The sequence below is a fragment of the Lygodium microphyllum genome, chromosome 12 (genome assembly GCF_053477565.2).
Source record: "Lygodium microphyllum isolate KBCC chromosome 12, Lygodium_microphyllum_v1.1.10, whole genome shotgun sequence".
NCBI classification, from domain to species: Eukaryota; Viridiplantae; Streptophyta; class Polypodiopsida; order Schizaeales; family Lygodiaceae; genus Lygodium; species Lygodium microphyllum.
In genome coordinates, this window is record NC_141146.1 from 18037350 (window position 1) to 18045572 (window position 8223).

Consider the following 8223-nt stretch of genomic DNA (forward strand, 5'->3'; position numbering starts at 1 on the left):
AACGTCTCAAAATAGGCTATGGAACCTACACATCTTGTCCAACATCATGATCATATGCCACTAGAATATCAGCTACAAGCTATCTAGTTGGCTATGCGATAATAGGAGGCTTCTCCTAAAATATCATCTTTTGTACCTCAACAACTTGCTCAAGTAGCTTATGTATCTTCTCCTCATGGAAAACAACATCATGGCTACAAATGATCTTCTTAGCCTACAAATCCCATAGGCAATAGTCAATCTCACCTGCATCCCCATAACCAAGAAAGATAAATTTCACTGATTTAGAATCTAGCTTAGTACATTTGTCCTTGGAAACATGGCAAAAAGCCTCACATCCAAAGATACATAAACGAGCATATGATGGAGATTTTCTTGACCATAACTCATCTATAACCTGACAACCAATAGTAGTATATGGAGATTTGCTTATCAAGTCTACAACGATAGTAATTGTCCTATAACGATAGTAATGCTACGATAACCATGCCTAGCTAAGCATACTATGGACTTTCTTCTAAATTGTCCTATTCATGGGTTTTGCAATACCATTTTGGGGTGGATGTAAGGGGCGGTCAACTAAAGCTTAATATCCCACTCATCACAAAACTACTCAAATGCTTTAGAGACATATTCACCACCATTATTTGAGATTAGGCATTTCAACCTATACCTAGACTAGTTCTCAACAAGAGCAAGCAAACTTTGAAAGATAGCCAATACATCCAATTTCTACTTTATGGGATATGCCCAAATCTTATGTGAATAATCATCAATGAAAATCACAAAGTCCTTTTTATTTTGGAAAAAATAGGCCAAAATTCATGACGTTTTTTACTCTTGGAGAGAGACAAAACATAAAATAATCATCCCCATGCCACCATCCAACAAGTAGACAATCAAAATGCATTTTTAATAAATCTCAATTAGCTCTTGACAAGTAGCCAAAATAATGAGTCGACTACATGCTCCCCCTCATGCCTATAAATACACCACCCCCTCTCCTTCACAAAAAAAGACAAGAATAAAGACCTTCTGTTGTTGGCAAAATTTCTCTACTTCTCTTATCTATTGAAGCTTTGAAGCTTGAAAGAGAAAAATACCCCCCCTTCATGTCAACTCTGTGTGTGTGTGTGTGTGTGTGTGTGTGTGTGTGTGTGTGTGTGTGATTCATAGGCCATCATATTGTGGAAATTGGAGAGTAAGAGAGTGTGGGAGAAAGATAGGCCTTCTCAAATGTTAGGGCAAAGGCCACATCAAAATGAATAAGAGCCAAAGGCTCGCCCATGCATATAATGCTAGACTTCTTATGGGAACTATGTGTTTACTTGCCATAAAGACAATGATCACATGAATCAAAACATTTGGAGTCAAGTGGTATAATATACTACAAAAGTGAGAAAGCATTGTCATTCCTTTTAAAAATATGTGCTCGAGGTGATGATTCCATCAAGATACATGTAGTATGCCAACCACAACCAAAACATAGTTGATAGATCTAGATACAAGTAAAGGATAGAGGCTACCAGTCTTGGCATGTCGAGCAAAAATAAGATTTCCATGGGTAATCTTCCATGCGGAATCACTAAAAGATACATGATATTGTATACCACCCAATTGTCTAGCAAAGTATAAGCTTTTGCTCAATGCCAGAATATGGCATACATTATGCAAAGTAAAATTGTTACCTAAAGCAAATTGTAGTCTAATATCACCAATGTTAATAATATCCAATACCAAGTCATTTCTTAGTCTCATAGAACCTATCATGTTGTGATAGAAATTAAGCCAATCCCTATGTGGGGTAATATGGAAAAAAGCCCCCAAATCAAGCATCCAACATTGAGTAAATGTCAACGACATCAGCCAATTGACTAGCATCAAGATATAATCATCATCAAATTTAGGCTCCAAGGCATTTATCTCCTCAATTTTCATACTAGACTTACTAAAAATAATGATCTAGTCATCAGAATTTTCCTTTACTTTGCCCTTTTCTTTCTCTTTACACTTATCATTGGAGATCTCATGGCACTACAATTGAATATGACCCTGCTTCCCACAATAATGACATGTAAGAGAGGCCCTATGACCACGAGACCTACTACGAGACTACCTATGAGACAGAGATTTCCATGGCTCTCTACCACAGTGGTCATTATCTCTCTTACCATCGTGTCTACCCCTAATAGTCAATGCATGAGAAGTACAAGCTACATCTACATTCTTCCTATTTATATCATCTATGAGTAAGGCATTCTCAATATCATGAAGTTTCAAACCATCCTTAAGAATATTAGCACACATGGTAATACAAAAAGTGTCCCATGGCTCAAGAAGTGTCACAAGAAAGAACAAGGGAGAAAGCTTATCTTTAGACTCAATGCCCTATGAAGCCAGCTAGTTGAAAATTGAGTAAAACTCATTCAAATGCACAAACACACTAGTCCCTTCCTTCATGCAAAGGTACATGATCTATTTCAACCAATACATCTATGAAGTATGACTTTTCTTGTCATAAAGATTGCACATATTTTCCTATAACTACCAAGCATTATCATTAGGTGCCACAATATTAAAATAGACCTATTTTGACAATGACAATATAAGACTAGATTTACATAGCTCATCCAACTCATCCCAAATATCCTTAGATCAATGCCTTTGAGCTTTACACTCTTGTGGTTTTCAATGGCCTAGCCTACTTCTTTTAAACTAGTACATGCCATATGTGCATCTTCCAATAGGTAAAATTTATGCCATCAAGCTTTTCAATATTGAAAATAGCACTATCATTTGAAGAACATGTCATAATTATAGCATATTAATGTAAAATCTAAGAGAATGGGCTATTGTAAATGATTGCAAATCAACCCCCAAAACTCTACCAAAACAAGGTCAAAACAAGAAGGAATATTAAAGTATAGAGCTATCCAACTACCAAAGTACAATGTCTACTCTCCAATACAATGACAAAAATTATAATTAAAATAATATCAAAATAAATACAATAATATATGATAATCCAACTATGGGCAAAAAACCAAGAAAGCAAGCTCCCACTACCAAGGATATTTGAGTAGGAATGCAAAGAATGCAACTAGTAATGACTAAGCATAGACCATCGATACCAAAGATTGTCACGAACTCAAAGTTTCAATAAACCATATATCCCATAAGCACATACATCATTGATGACAAAATACTAATAGAGATAAGTATTGGTGTCCAATGCATACAGATTTAAATCAACCCAGAAGAGGAGATAACTGCATCCAATAGCATACAAGAGAGCATATACGTGAACCAAGAGTCCCACAATCTCAAAGAACCAAGCTCAATTGCATAATGAATCCAAAGCTCTAATACAAATATTAAGTAGCTCCCACTAAAGCAAATCCAAATGCCAAATAAGCAATACAAGCTTAAGACATCAAATACATAACCATCTAGAATCCAAGATACATCCAGAACCATGAAACTCAAGCAAGTCTTCAAACCCATAATGTCAATGACTAAAGCAACTAAACATAAAGCTAAAGTTCCAAAGCATCCAATGTAGCTCAAATCCGAGTAACATATCCAAGTCCGAGTATCAATGATGGACATCAATGCATGTAAGATGCATACCCAAATAGCATCAAGCCATCCACAATCATATCCAAGTATGAGTATCAATGTTGGACATCAGTGCATGTAAGACGCATACCCAAATAGCATCAAGCCATAATAGGCATGGAGTTACTATAAATAGCTTCCTGCCCAAACTATTATCATAACAATGAAATTCTACAAAACTAAGGAAATCAAGCTCTAACCGATCAAGTAGCATCCAAGGCATAATCACAACATCTATACACAAAATAATATCATTGATGTATTAAACATGTACAATGGAGCTTATTGTTTGCTGTCCAAACCAGAACTGTTATTTTTTGTGTGAAACACAAAATAGAAAATTGCATAAAATCAACTCTATGATCACTCATATTTGTAGCTCTCATGACTCTCTTTGTTTTTAGCTATAGAACATGTAAATCCAATATCATATGCAAAAGTTATTGCTAAGATACAAAAGTACTGCAAAGTTTCCATAATTGTTTAGACATCTATAACATGCTATGTATCCAATAAAAATGGATAAAATGGCTACTCCTTAGCTCAATAAGCACTCAATAAGGCTTAGCTAAGCCTTGGGAAGCTCTTTGACAAGTTGAGAGCAAGTTGGAATAACCTGGGAGAAGGGAGCACTCAATGCATACCTCGAGAGGAAGAAACAATGGTTGCCATGAAACTTTGAGCTAAAGCCTTGAATTTGAGCTAAAGAAAAGGATAAAAAATCTCCTAGAATGCCCACTCAAATACTACTTAAAAGGTAGAGCTCAAGTGGAAGCACACAAGCGAAAGCAAGAGCTATGGCAAATGGAGCAAGAGAGCAAGAGAGACATCGTATGTGGAAACTCCAATAGTCACAATGTGTGACTAGCCTTCCCTTATTTAATAGTCACTAAAAGAATAAAGAATGAAGTGACAGTGATGGTTGCTCACTGCTTGCAGTGTACATGTGTGCAATTCCTATCATCTACACTATATAGGTATGCAAGTATTGTAAGTATAGTGAATAGAGGGGCAATGTAAGCACGGGGACCTTTACTTGCAACACATGTAAGTCCATAATACCTCCTATTCCAACAAGTATTATGGCTTAATAACTTCTCAATGGTACCTTAAATTCCAACAAGTACAAGTGGCTCATTAAGGATTCTTATTGCAATAACATGGTATAATATTACCGCGTCCTTCAAAGGGCCTATTTAATCAATCCACATCCACTCTATAAGTATGCCACATTGATATGAGAAGGGAGAAAAAGAGTAACCAAAGAAAAAATAAGGATTGGAAGCTTCTTCCATGGTCACATGCACACACACATTCTCCATCCCTTTCTCACTCAAGTAAACAAACGGCCACCACAAGCTCTCCATAGGATGATGGACACAAGAGGAAGAAGAAGAAGAAGAAAAGAAGTATGAGGATGGAGAAGAGAGCTTCTTCCATGGTCTCGCACTCTCTTTCATAGTCTCTCTTACCCTCTTAATCTTTGGCCATGGTGGAAGCAAGAAAGGAAGAAGAGGAAATATAATAATTCCCTAATCAAATTTACACATTATACACATAGAGTTTCTTTGTGGAGGCACCCTCAACCTTTATGTCTTTTCTCTTGCCCACTTACATTACCCTATGTTTAGCCAAGGCCTTTACAACTTGCCCGCAATATTTGAAATGCTTGCATGGGATTATTTTGTTTTAATTTTCACTAGAGTGAGTATGACTCTTCAACTTTACGATAAACATTCTTTATGTACTACATGTATTTTACAAGCCGGGTCTAAAATATTGAGGACTAATCTCAAACTAAAAACTATATAAATATATGTTTTAAGAGATTCTAAAGCTTTAAATATATCCAAAAATTAATATTTACTTTTTTGGCCCTCTCTTAGTCTCTACTTGCTATTTCTAATTGTTAATCAACACTTACTATTTGTAATTTTTATTATTTTGGACAACTACTATTCATGGCATCTTATGAAAATGATGCATTTAGTGACTCCTGGTGCCTTTCGTAGCTTGCTTTCATATTTTTAGACCTTAATATCCACTTTCTAAGATTATATTTTTAGTAGCTTCTTTTTTATAGGATTTAAAAAAATTGGTTAACATTCCTCGTTATCATAATTGGAAACAATTGTACACTACTTCATTGCCCAGAAGCACAAATTATTTGTAGATTGTATGATTATTTGTAATTCTCATCCTTAGATTCATCATAGAGTTATGCAAATGATCTTTTAAAAAGTAAAAGGCTTGTGTAACATTACACCTACGTATCATATTTTGAAGATTCTCTAACAACCTATTGAGATAAAGGCCAATGTGGCTAGTCTCCCATCTTACTCACTAACTCACTAATCCTAACTATACATATACACAATTAGCCTTTCTTATTTTGGTGATAAGACAATAAGGTGCTTCACACAAGAGAGCTATTGGAGACATCATAAATATTCTCTCTCTCTCTCTCTCTCTCTCTCTCTCTCTCTCTCTCTCTCTCTCTCTCTCTCTCTCTCTCTCTCTCTCTCTCTCTCTCTCTCTCTCTCTCTCTCTCTCTCTGTGCACGACAAAATATATGGTTTGACAAGCATGTCAAACAGTGCAACTTTGATCAGGGGGACCTCGTTCTACTATACTCTGTGAAGGGTCATAAACAGAAAATGAAATTTCGAGGACTAGGACCCTTCCGAGTATGTACAATTAGTAGAATAGGCAATGTTGAATTGGAGATGCTCGAAGGTGAAGGAATAGGCTTTTTCAATGGCAGTAGCATGAAAAAGTATTATCCTCGTTCCCATCCGTTGCACGACCCACCTATGCTTGAAGCCCCTGTCAATGTCTGCATGGCCACTATTACCGAACTGACAGATCAAGATGAAGAAGCAATGGCACCCGCCTACCTACGAATCATGGTCACTGCAGAACGGACGTATTCTTTTGATGCCTTGATTGACAAATGTGCCGACTATAATATCTTGACACATGACCATTGGGCATGCATTGGTCAACCTAAAGTACAGCCCACAAACGCTAAACTCAGCCCATTTGGGGCAACACTTACTCACTCTTAGGAAAATGCAAAGTGGCTGTCTCTATCGAGTCTAAAAGTATACAAGTCTTCTTTTATGTGTTGCCAAACACTAAAGGGGCTGGTAATAAGTCACTATTAGGTCACACTTTTAAAAAGCAGACGAATTGCAATGTGGACTATAACCTAGATCGCATCCATCTCGCTATAGGCAATGTGCGCATAGTGACTACTTTCAGCATGGGTTATCTTGATCCTTCTACAATTGCAAAGCCACTGCTAGAGACCCCTACGACCATGACTTGTGACTCTAATGGGAGGAAAAAGGCTGCCGCATCATGACCAATGCCGAGCAAAGAAGGGCAATCAAAATAATTGAACACGTCCCTACTTATGTGGCACCTCTTTCGTTTAGGGTTTTGGCCATTACACGCAACATACACTTAGATGACCATGTGTTAGCCCACCCTTACATTGACCAATTCCTTACGGAAGAGGAACTGCACGTTGCTAGCCGCCTCAACTCCAAGGATATCTTTCATGATGTCTTGACCTATATCACCCAAGCTTCCATACGACCATGTGAACTTGATCGTCGTGCCCAGCTTGAATATAACCCTAACCTCTATTCTTGGCTGTTGGCTAAGTAACTCGCCCCACAAAGCCCATGTGAGTCCGCTTCTTCCCTTGCTAATCCTAGGAAGGATTCCTTTAAAACTTAAAGGGGGGGGGGGGGGGGCAAAGTGAGAGCCAAGTGATGTAGCAAGGTGTAGTGATGGATGAAAATGATCAACTGAACTTAAATAGGAAAGAATGTAAGGAGGAAATTGATGTTGCTTTTGAATTATTTTCAAGTTTCATACCTCTGAAGCAGCACGGCAAATTGTCACACGCATTCTTTCTTGGGTTTTTGTTAGTGATGAGTCAATTCATAACGCTAATATTGGCATGGTGTAATGACAGGCACCTACCATGGCAGGACAAGAAAAGGGGGGTAAACTTCCATTCACTGAAGAGGAGCTGACAAAGTATGGGATCAGTGTTGAGACACATGGATTTAGCATGTTCACGTTCAAACATACCCTGAATCTAGACGATGCCATCCTAGAAGAGCTGGTAGTGAAGGAGTTGGTGGATAAATGCAACCTCCGAAAGTATGTGGAAAAGGTCGGACAGGCTGTAGATTACAACATGTGCGCTAACTTTTTAAGGAGCTTTGATGAAGATAGGAGCTGTGGCACGGTCACAGTAAGGACTAGTGACTAGGAAAGAAGGGTGCAAGTGCCCCTTAATGCAGCTATCGTCGAGAAAGCCCCGGGGCTTGTGTCCAAGAAGGAGAGGCACCCAAGAAGACATGTATACACCATGATGGAAGTCAAAAAAGATGACGTGCATACAGTGGATGGAATCAGTTTGGCTGATATTCCAGACCCCGCAACAAAGCTCCAAGCTAAAATGGTCCACACCCTTTTCTCAGGACAGAGATACAATGCTTTAATGAACAGAATCGGGGTGCCATTACTAGAGAGCATCGTTGCAGGAGTTCCAGAGGAGGTGGATTGGAACGGTTTTGTGCAGAA